Raw genomic sequence first — 12,732 nt, 5'->3', positions numbered from 1 at the left:
TAATTATCTGCCCTGATTAGATCCCTTCTCCTGAGAAATTTGAATAAAAAGTAATAAACATAGAATGTATAGTAGCACAGATGGAAAAACGTGTGGAGAGTCTGTAATGAACTGGAGCCATGAGACAGGAGGAACCATGTGTAAACGAAAGCAGAAGGTAGCCTGATCTCACTCGATAGCAGTAACAGTAGAGAAATAATTACAGAGAATGTGAAACTGACATGGAGATAATACATTACTAGAATTATTGTTGGACCACTGTGTTAGGCACTTAGTCGTGTCCGACTCTTGGTGACCCCATGGACTGTAGCCCAACAGGCTCCTCTGTCCATGGATATCTCCAGGCAAGAATATTGGAGTGGGTTGCCATTTCCTTCCCCAGTGTTGGACCACCAGAGCAGCTTTCATTCTTACCGAGTTCTAGTTCTCCATGAGGCCTGATTATGTATCTGTTGAAAAAAGTTCAACACATTGTTCAACACTTCCATGACTCCTCCATGTGAATCCAGACCAAAAACTCATATCATGAAAAGAAGCTTTCATATCTTTCTATACTTCGCAACCTGAAAGAGTACAACATAAGTAAGGTTCAAAAAGAGAAATAAGTCAGAGAAAGACAAATATGATATGAAGTACATATGAAGTACATGAAGTACATGTGGATTCTAAAAAAATACAACAAACTAGTGAATATAAGAAAAAAGAAGCAGACTCACAGATATAGAGAACAATCTAGCGGTTACCAAGGGGAGAAGGAAGGGGGGAGGGGCAGTAAGGGGGGGTAGGCAATTAAGAGGTACAAACTATTAGGTATAAAATAAGCTAAAAGCATATGCTGTACCACACATGGGATTTGGCCAATATTCCATTTATAATAACTATAAATGGAATGAAAATCACTCAGTCGTGTCCAACTCTTTGCGACCCCATGGACTGTAGCCTGCCAGGCTCCTCTGTCCATGGGAATTCTCCAGGCCAGAATACTGTAATGGGCAGCCCTTCCCTTCTCTAGGGGATCTTCCCAAACCATGGATCAAACCCAGATCTCCCTCATTGCAGGCAGATTTATTACCATCTGAGCCACCAGAGAAGCCTGCCTCTAAACGGAGTACAACCTTTAAAGACTGTGACTCACTATATTATGCACCTGTAACATATAGTATTGTACATCAGCTATACCTCAAATGTGTGTGCACTAAGTCGCCTCAGTCATGTCCAACTCTTTGCAACACTACAGACTGTGGCCTGCCAGGCTCCTCTGCCCATGGGATTCTCAAGACAAGAATACTGGAGTACATTGTCATTTTCTCCTCCAGGGGATATTCTCAACCCAGGGATGGAACCCTCATTTCATGTGTCTCCTGCATTGGCAGGCAGGATCTTTATCACTAGCTCCACTTACGTCAGCTATACTTCAAATATATACACATATATTTCATATATATATATATATATATATATATATATATATATATATATATTTAATCCAAATAAATAACTACATAATAAAATCAATGGTTGTATCTGGTCCACTTCAGTTCAGTTGCTCAGTGGCGTCCAATTCTTTGTGACCCCATGGACTGCAGCATGCCAGGACTCCTTGTCCATCACCAACTCTGGGAGTTTACTCAAATTCATACCCATTGAGTCAGTGATGCCATCCAACCATCTCATCCTCTGTTGTCCCCTTCTCCTCCCGCCTTCAATCTTCCCCAGCATCAGGATCTTTTCAAATGAGTCAGCTCTTCGCATCAGGTGGCCAAAGTATCAGAATTTCAGCTTCAGCATCAATCTTTCCAATGAATATTCAGGACTGATTTCCTTTAGGATGGACTGGTTGGATCTCCTTGCAGTCCAAGGGACTCTCAAGAGTCTTCTCCAACACCACAATTCAAAAGCATCAATCTTTTGGCACTCAGCTTTCTTTATAGTTCAACTCTCACATCCATAGATGACTACTGAAAAACTATAGCTTTGACCAGATAGACCATTGTTGGCAAAGTAATGTCTCTGCTTTTGAATATGCTCTCTAGATTGGTCATAACTTCTCTTCCAAGGAGCAAGCATCTTTTAATTTCATGGCTGCAGTCACCATCTGCAGTGATTTGGGAGCCCCCCAAAATAAAGTCTGCTACTGTTGCCACTGTTTCTCCATCTATTTGACATAAAGTGATGGGATTGGATGCCATGATCTTAGTTTTCTGAATGCTGAGCTTTAAGCCAACTTTTTCACTCTCTTTCACTTTCATCAAGAGGCTCTTTAGTTCTTCTTCACTTTCTGCCATAAAGGTGGTGTCATCTGCATATCTGAAGTGACGGATATTTCTCCCGGCAATCTTGATATCAGCTTGCACTTCATCCAACCCAGTGTTTTTTATTATGAACTCTGCGTATAAGTTAAAAAAGCACAGTGACAATATACATACTTGACGTACTCCTTTCCCAATTTGGAACCAGTCTGTTGTTCCATGTCCAGTTCTAACAGTTGCTTCCTGAGCTGCATACAGATTTCTCAGGAGGCAGGTTAGGTGGTCTGGTATTCCCATCTCTTTCAGAATTTTCCAGTTTGTTGTGATCCACAGAGTCAAAGGCTTTGGCATAGTCAATAAAGCAGAAGCAGATGTTTTTCTGGAACTCTTTTATTTTTTTGATGATTCAGCAGATGTTGGCAATTTGATCTCTGGTTCCTCTGTCTTTTCTAAACCAGCTTGAACATCTGGAAGTTCATGGTTCACATACTGTTAAAGCCTGGCTTGGAAAATTTTGAGCATTACTTTACTAGCATGTGAGATGAGTACAATTGTGTGGTAGTTTGAGCATTTTTTGGCATTGCCTTTCTTTGAGATTGGAATGAAAACTGACCTTTTCCAGTCCCATGGCAACTGCTGGCTTTTCCAAATTTGCTGGCATATTAAGTGCAGCACTTTCACAGCATCACCTTTTAGCATTTGAAATAGCTTAACTGGAATTTCATCATTTCCACTAGATTTGTTCATAGTGATGCTTTCTAAGGCCCACTTGACTTCACATTCCAGGATGTCTGGCTCTAGGTGAGTGATCACACCATTGTGATTAACTGGGTCATAAAGCTCTTTTTTGTACAATTCTGTGTATTCTTGCCACCTATTCTTAATCTATTCTGCTTCTGTTAGGTCCATACCATTTCTGTTCTTTATTGAGCCCATCTTTGCATGAAATGTTCCCTTGGTATCTCTAATTTTCTTGAAGAGATCTCTAGTCTTTCCCATTCTGTTGTTTTCCTCTGTTTCTTTGCATTGATCACTGAGGAAGGCTTTCTTATCTCTCCTTGCCAGTCTTTGGAACTCTGCATTTAAATGGGCGTATCTTTCCTTTTCTCCTTTGCTTTTCACTTCTCTTCTTTTCATAGCTATTTGTAAGGCCTCCTCAGATAGCCATTTTGCTCTTTGCAGTTCTTTTCTTGGGGATGGTCTTGCTCCCTATCTCCTGTACAATGTCACAAACCTCCACCTATAGTTCATCAGGTACTCTATCTATCAGATCTAGTCTGTTAAATCTATTTTTCACTTCCACTGTATAATCATAAGGAATTTTATTTAGGTCATACCTGAATGGTCTAGTGGTTTTCCCTACTTTCTTCAATTTGTCTGAATTTGGCAATAAGGAGTTCATGATCTGAGCCACATTCAGCTCCCAGTCTTGTTTTTGCTGACTGTATAAAGCTTCTTCATTTTTGACTGCAAAGAATATAATCAGTTTTTAGTGTTGACCAACTGGTGATGTCCATGTGTAGAGTCTTCTCTTGTGTTGTTGGAAAAGGGTGTTTGCTATGACCAGTGCATTCTCTTGGCAAAACTCTATTAACCTTTGCCCTGCTTCATTCTGTACTCCAAGGCCAAATTTGCCTGTTATGCCAAGTGTTTTTTGACTTCCTACTTTTGCATTCCAACTCCCTATAATGAAAAAGACATCACTTGGGGTGTTAGTTCTAGAACATCTTGTAGGTCTTCACAGAACCTTTCAACTTCAGCTTCTTCAGCATTACTGGTCGGGGCATAGACTTTGATTACGTGATAAAAGGGCTTTTTCATATATGCAAAACCCTGGTGTATCTCAACAAGAGTAGGCAAAAAAGACTGACTGTAAAGCCCACATCAGTCTATATTTCAGGTTATAGTAAAGCATTTTAGGAAAGGGATAAAAAGTCATGGAATCTAAAACTAAAAACTAAAAGTTATACAAGATGAGTATCTATCAATTGCATTTACCCATGCTATTCTCATTGAGCATTTGCAGGGATCTTCATGACTGAGGTTTAATGCAATTATTTAGTAAATAGAGTTTGGCTAATGTTATTATTGCTTTCATGAAAGCCTGGTATCAGCAGTATGGTTTATCATTCCCTACCAGAGAATGTCAGAAGAGCTGTGTAAATTAAACCACAGAATGTCGACTCTGCATACTAGTTGTTGAAGTATTTATCAGCATTCTAATTAGAGTCCTGTTTATGAGACTGAAAGAGCTTGAGGCCAATTTCTCACATAGCTCCTGTTGGTGGGTATAGTTTCCAGAATAGCTTGGTTACATCTGGTGTGTAACTTGTAGTGCAGCATTGATATTTTATTCATTTTATAGCTAGAAGCAGTTTTACAGGCAATATCTTTCTGAAACAGTGGATTCGGTACAATAGCAATGTATTCTGATATGGTTGTTCTGTTCTATCAAATGGAAAACTTTAAAAAGAAAACCTGTGTGATTTGAATATCCCTGTAAACTGTGTTTAATGCATCTCTTAATGAAAGGAGAAGAGTTGGTCACAGAATAAAAGCACTCAATACATCTCTCTTCCCAATCTGATGCAAAGCAAAACTCATGTGATGTCAGGAGAATGAAAATCATCATCACAGGGCCATTTCAGGAACCAAGGAACCTGGAACAACATTTTGACACATGGGGTGGGGGGTGGGGAGGTAATGCTTTCTCCACTCTGTTTATTAATAGTTTGTCAGTCAGGCGACCTGGCAACAACAAACCTATTGTTTTAACCAGTATAATTGTTAATTTGAGGATGAATGTATTTTCTTTATCTTTCAGTCCATCTATTCTTTTATTTAAGTGGAATTTAAAACAGGAGGACTAAGATATTACGTTCCTCACAATAAAGATGACTAGTCTTTATTGTCCACAGGGTGAGATACAACTGTAGTTGATGACCAATTTCATTCATTTATTTAGAAAGACGAATGGCTCTCCCTAGATTTTAAAATTCTTAAAGGCACAATGCTTTTTATCCAGTTAATTACTGCATGAAAAGTACAACAAAAATTTATAACAGTATCTTACCCAGAACTATCAATATTGTGATTCCCAAATGACCCTTCCCATTACATCTTCTGCAGAGTTCACAGTAACTTCCATGAAGGATGAAAGAAGATTTGAGAAGACTGAAGCAATCTTCTCAATGTTGCCTAATTGGTACTTGTGGTAAACACTGATAATCCTACACATTGGTAATGTGGAAGGCCAATAAAGTATTTTCTAATTGAATCTTTCAATCTTTTACATCTCTCTCTCTCTCTCACACACACACACACACACACAAAGCAATTTGGAGCTAAAGAGAAACCACAAAATACTGGGGTAGAGGTAGGAGCACAAAATGAGGACAATGGCCATTGAGAAAATGCTGTGTTGCTCTGTGAATTTTCACCTTACTCTGAATACCAAACTGCCCCCATCAGGCTAATAGAGGTCGTCATCATTGGGGGGAAAAAAAATAGAGTTATAGATGTGTTTTTGTTTTTGATGTATGACAGTGAGGATGTGTCATAAGTCTCAGTAAGACACTTCATTACAAAGATTCAGTCCACAGAGGAACTTGGGTTTGGGAATAAACTTTGTTCTCCCTCCATCTTTCTTCTGTGACCTTCGCCTACCATTTTTAACTTGGTGAATTCTGGTTAAAACAAGTATCAAAATAATGTACAGACTAAGAGGAGTACATGAAAAAAGAGAAGGGAGCATCAAAGCCAATCTCTGTCTCCTCTGGGGGGATATTGGAGGATTTTTTTCTTCAGTTTGCCCGCTGCTCCATCTTTTGTTCCTCTGTTCCTTTACTGCGGGTTACTATTAGCAAATACAGCTATAGGGAAAAAGACAATGTCTTTTCTCTTAATTTAGCATCTTCCTTGTGAAAGATGTTGCACAAGGCCCTGTGGAAGGTTGAGGGAGAATAACAACCCAGTCTTTGTCCTCCAGACTTCTCAGATTAAGTCTTAAATGTCAAACCAAGAGGAAAGGGTGAATATAAATAGAGTCTAGAAAATGGAGACCAGGTAAAGAAGAGGTGGATTCCCACCTGAGAGATGCAAGAAAGTTTAATTAAAAAAAGTTTTTCAGTAGAGCTTTGGAAGATAGGAATTTAAGTAGTCAGGAGAGTAATAGACCATTCAGTACAGAGAGAAAGCATATAAAATTTTTTTCAATAAATATTTATCCAATTAAACAATCAATTACTATGATATTCAGTTCAGTTCAGTTCAGTCACTCAGTCGTGGCCAACTCTTTGCGACCCCATGAATCGCAGCACGCCAGGCCTCCCTGTCCATCACCAACTCCCGGAGTTCACTATGTATATAATGGAATGTAAATTTGTGCAGCCACTGTGGAAAATAGCAAGGGAGTTCCTTAAAAAATTTTTAAATGTAATTACCATATGATCCAGCTATTCCACTTCTGGGTATTTATCAAAATGAAAACGAAAACACTAACTCAAAAAGATATACATACCTCCATGTTCACTGAAACATTATTTACAATAGCCAAGATATGGAAATATCCTAGGTATTTATCAATGAATATAATGTTATATCTCAATTATACCTCAATAAATATAAATATTTAAATATTAAATCTACTTAATCAGTTAATCATACATATAAGGCAATGTTAGAACAAATTCAGAGGAAGACATCTTTTGAAGTGATGAAGAGAAGACTGTTAGTGGTATTTAAGGAGAAATGTTGGAAGACAAGGTTAAAAAGAGAGGCAATGACCCACCTTGGTAGATTGTTGTCCATCTCCCCTCTCATGCCTAGGAGAGATATAAAGTATTTGAGGAAGGTAGTGGTCTACAAAGAAATGCTTCAAAACATACCTATGGTAGCACTGCTAAGAATGGATTAGAATGTGAAGTGACTAGTGGCAGATATACCAGTTAATCAATTACTATAGTCCTGGGAAGTTGCAATAAAATAAAAATAACCAATAATTCTTTAGTGTACTAGAATTTATAAAGTTCTCTTGCACATGCTGTCATTTGAATACAAGCCAATACAGAGCAGAAAGCTAGGACTAAATATAAAGCATAGATATAAGATATTGTGAGCTTCTTTGGTGAATCAGTAGTAAAAAAATTCACCTGCCAATGCAGGAGATGCAGGGGATGTGGGTTTGATCCCGAGGTCAAGATCTCCTGGAGGGGGAAACGGCAGCCCACTCCAGTGTTCTTGCCTGGATAATCCCATGAACAGAGGAGCCTAGCAGCCTACAGTTCATGGGATTACAAAAAGTCAGACATGACTGAGCGACTTAGCCTGTACTCATTCACACATGAGTTATTGTAGAGGCTGAATTAAAGGGTCTGACTACTGCTTGAATATGGACAAAGGGAAAACTATCAAAGAACTTGAGTTTAAGTTGAAAACTATTCACCATCATCACCAGGAACAAAGGATTTAGGACACACTAAGTCTTAGGTCCTATGTTCAATATTTGTATTAGACAATCTCATTTAATCCTCACAACTACATGTGGTCACCTCATTTCACAGATGAAGAAACTGAGATTTAGGGAATATTAAGAAGTTTGTGTAAGATCACATAGCTGACAAGTGGCAGACCTAAGATTTGCCTGAATCCAAAGCTGTCAACCACTTTAGCTTGTAGTACCTTCCATAATACCAGTCAGTGACAGGCACAGAAGCAAACTCTTTGTTTATATATGAATTTCCCGTGTAAGATATGCAGATCTTATAAAAAATTTAATTTGGCTTTTTTTTAGGTTATTATTTGATTCAAGGATAAACAGTACATCCTTTTAAAAATGAGCCAGGAGCTTGTCAGAATTGATTATAATGGCAACAGATCACGTTTAGAGAAACTGACAATCTCTTGTCACACTAGATTTTGATTAAACGGGTTTACAAATAATGGGACGCTTTTCTGCCAAGATGCTGTAGCATTATAATAGAGTCACCTTCACTTTTGGACATTGGTTACATCAAAAATCCTCAAGCATCAAGGAAAGAAAACCATTTTCCTTTAATCACCTATTCACATATAATAACATTCATATCCTCAAAGTTATTATATGCAGTCACAAAATCATTTCCAGCATGCCTGCCTTTTCACACTCCTGTATAAACTATCATCGGTTTCTTCTGGAACCTAACAAATCTTTCCAGCCAGTGAGGCCACTTAGAAGGTTATTGCTTCAGTCCACTAAATGGTCCTTGATGGCACAAAGCAATTAATGACTTGCCCAGAAGTGCCTGGTGATAGCATCAAGAAAAAGAATGAAACTTTCTATTGCTACATCTTTTACAGTATATTTTTATATAAGTGCACACGTATACACTTCAGATGGATTCTCTATGATTTTATTCTATGTTGTATTTAAACCAGAGGCCACTAAGTGAAGATTTCTTTTTTTCTATGTCTGTAATTTAATTACATAATTATGTTCTCTAGAGTAAGGTTGTATTTGAAATGACCTAGGCAAAGAAGGGCTTAACAATGGAGAGTCATACCATTATGAACAGTTACAGTTCCTAGTTAAAATGACAAACACAGTCACATATATTAAAGAAATTATGAGTATCTTTTTTCACAAGGTAAATATTATCATGTTTCTCATCTTGTCTTTCCTTTGTATGGTGTGTTACTTATTTTATACATAAATCTGTCCTCGAGTAAGAGAGGAAGTAAACAACAGTATGTGTTAAAACTCTTTCTTTGCAGAGACAGAAATCACTAGCAGGGGAAAAAGCCTATTTAGAGTATTGTCTTTTTGGTAAAGCAGGAAATGAATCTGCTACAAAGGATTGGAAGCACTCTGATAGAATTGAAGGTAATTAAAAATCTAATGGTAGAATCTAACCATTTGAATTGCAATTTTAATTGGTCAAGTCAGATTGAAATCAGAATACCTGACAACCTTAAAATTGGACTATAAGAGATTTCACTGTGTGCATATGAAATATTTGCTATCTCTGGATTGAAATAAATGGCACATGGATGAAATGAAATAGTCTCCCAATATATATGACTTTTCATTCATATAAAAAGATAGTTTTGAGGGTTTGCCTCTTACAATATATGATAACAACTGACATAAATTTAAAAGCTTTTAAGTACAAACAAAAAATGATTAGATGTTTGCTGTTTATAAGATCTTATTATTCTAGCATGTATAGTTTATTATATAAAGTCTGAAGATGGGAGTTTTAAAATACCAAATTATATTTATTGCTGGCTTAACCTAAGTCTTCATAGTTAGTCTTTTTTCCTTCATAGTTAGGCTTAACAGTTACCCTCTCTCCAAGGACAGACAACTTAAGGTGGCAATGCATATGTTTCTACATGTAATTATACCACTTTTGTTAAAATGTTAATGCAGTAAAGTAGTTTGACACATGAACTAGAAGAAACACTGATTGCATTTCCAACAGGAAATTAATAAAGCACAACAATAAGGGATCAAATGGAATTTTAGAGAAATTCCAGTTTGCCAAAGTGAATGTCAGTCTCCCAACTTCTTGTTCAATATTCTTTCTGGTATATCACCAATTGTTACTGCTTTGTAGGTTACCTAAGACCCTGGGTGCAACTTCCTTTGTTATCAACCTCCAGATGTTCAGTGTTTTTGAGGATATCATGCACTGCAGCTGCATCTTTCAGACTCCATCTTGTTCCAGATGACCAAGGAGAGGTCTTCAGCCTCACTGGCCAAACAAAATCTAGATCTCTGGACAAGACTGTGAACTAAAATATACTGAGAGAACAGTTAAAGTGCCAACAATAAAAGACAGATGGTTTAAATCAACTTTTATTTTCTATTTCAATAGCTTTCTTTTAAAATGAAATTGCTTTCTGAGGGACTTAAAAAGATGGTGGAGGAATAGGATGGGAAGACCACTTTCTCCCTCACAAATTCCTCAAAAGAACATTTCAACGCTGAGCAAACTCCACAAAACAACTTCTGTAGGCTGGCAGAGGACATCAGGCAACCAGAAAAGCAGACCATTGTCTTCAAAAACAGGTAGGAAAAAATATATAAGACGAACAAGGAGACAAAGGAGGTGGGGAGGGAGCTCCGTCCTGGGAAGGGAAGCCCGTCCCAGGAAGGGAATTTTAAGAAGAGAGGTTTCCAAACACCAGGAAACACTCTCCCTGCCGAGTCTGTGGCGAGTCTTGGAAACACAGAGGGCAACATAACAGGAAGGGAAAATAAAGAAATAATTAAAACCAAGAGATTACAAGCCCAACAGTAACTCCCCCAGCGGAAAAGCAGCACAGACGCCTGCATCCGCCATTGGGAAGTGGGGGCAGGGCAGGGACGCGCGGGAGGCGCGGGCTGCAGAGCTTTGTAAGAATCGGGCAGGAACACCCCACGCGCAATCAGAATGATCTAACTTGGGCTAGCAAACCAGACTGTGGGATAGCTACCGCACGAAAAGCTCGAACATAAGACACCGCCAGGACCGAGCACAGAACAAAGGACAGAACAGAAAAAGCCGGCTGCAGACCATCCCCCGCCGGGGACAGGCAGCCAGAGCCGTAAGGACTGGAAAGGGGCAATTGCAGACCCGGAGAGACTTTACTTACCTAACTGCAAGCAGGCTTCTTTGCTAAGACTTCTGGGGGTGCTGGACAGTCACAATCTGCCTCACGGGGGACGCCAGCGGTCCACCCAGAAAGCTGAGCAGCAGCGGCAGAAAAGGTGACAAGCCGCGACAATCGAGCTCGCCAAACTCCTGAGCTGCTCGGACCTGGGAAGGGCGCAAAGCGCAGTCCCAGCCGAATCTGTGCCTCTGAGGGCTGCCTGAGCGCCGAACCTGAGCGGCTTGGACCGAGGAAGTGCACGCAGCCTAGGACCGGCCCCAGATGGTTCCCGGCTGAGCATCGTAGAGCCAGAGTGGTTTGTGCGCCGCGAGAAGGGACAGGTCAAGCGGGGCTGAGACACTGTGTGCACACGACAGTGCTATTTGTTTGCAGCATCCCCCCTCCCCACAGCGCAACTGAACTAGTGAGCCTAAAAAACTAGCAAACGGAAGAAGTTAAACAGAGGGAACCACCTTGGAAGTGATCCCACACGGCCCAAAACATCAGAGAAGGACCAGATACATTTTTACTATTTTTAAAATCATTCCTTTTTTTTTTCTAACTTTTTTTTTAATTGTTAAGTCTTCTATTTCTCCTCTAATTTTTATTACTATAACCTATTATTACTATTTTTTTAAAAAAAGACTTTTTTTTTTTTTTAAGGCAAACACCATATATAGCCTTTGGAAGGTTGTTGGTGGTTTTTTGTTTATTTTTTTTGTTTTGTTTTGGTTTTTTTGTTTGTTTGTTTGTTTTAATAATTCTTGTTTTTTTTTTCTCTTTCTTTCTTTCCTCCTTTTTCCTTTTGCTTCTTTTCTTTAATATTGTATTTTTGAAAATCCAACCTCTACTCTAGATTTTTAATCTTTGCTCTTAGGTTTTTGTTGTCAATTTTGTACATTTGAAAACCCAAACTTCACTACCCAAGTTTACCTGAGAGTGAGATTACTGGCTTGACCACTCTCTTCTCCTTTGGACTCTCCTTTTTCTCCACCAGGTGGCCTCTGTCTCTTTTCTCCCCCATCTCTTCTCTATCCAACTCTGTGAATCTCTGTGTGTTCCAGACGGTGGAGAGCACCTAAGGAACCGGTTACTGGCAGGATTTGTCTCTCTCCTTCTCATTCCTCTCTCTTATCCTCCTAGTCACCTCTGTCTACTTCCTCCCTCTCCTCTTCCCCGTATAACTCCATAAATACCTCTGAGCGGTCCAGACTATAGAGCGCACATAAGGAAGTGACTACTGGCTAGCTTGCTCTCTCCTCTTTTGATCTCACCACATCTCATTCCAGTTACCTCTAACTACCCCCTCCCTCTTCTCTTCTCCTTATAACTCAGTGAACCTCTCTGAGTGTCCCTCAATGTGGAGAAACTTTTCATCTTTAACCTAGATGTTTTATCATCGGTGCTGTATAGATGGAGAAGTCTAGAGGCTACTGTAAAAATAAAACTGAAAACCAGAAGCAGGAGGCTTAAATCCAAAGCCTGAAAACATTAGAGAACTCTTGAATTCAGGGAACATTAAGCAATAGGAGCTCATCAAATGCCTTCATACCTACACTGAAACCAAGCTCCACCCAAGGGCCAACAAGTTCCAAAATAAGACATACCACTCAAATTCTCCAGCAACACAGGAACACTCCCCTGAGCTTCAATATACAGGCAGCTCAAAATTATTCCAAAACCTTTGATGTCTCATAATCCATTACTGGTCACTCCACTGCACTCCAGAGAGAAGAAACCCAGCTCCACCCACCAGAACTCCAACACAAGCTTCCCTAACCAGGAAACCTTGACAAGCCACTGATAGAACCCCACCCACAGTGAGGAAGCTCCATAATAAAGAGAACTCCACAAATTACCAGAATATAAA

Source organism: Capricornis sumatraensis, chromosome 1 (assembly GCF_032405125.1).
Source record: "Capricornis sumatraensis isolate serow.1 chromosome 1, serow.2, whole genome shotgun sequence".
In the NCBI taxonomy this organism is placed as follows: Eukaryota; Metazoa; Chordata; class Mammalia; order Artiodactyla; family Bovidae; genus Capricornis; species Capricornis sumatraensis.
This window is presented reverse-complemented; position numbering follows the sequence as displayed.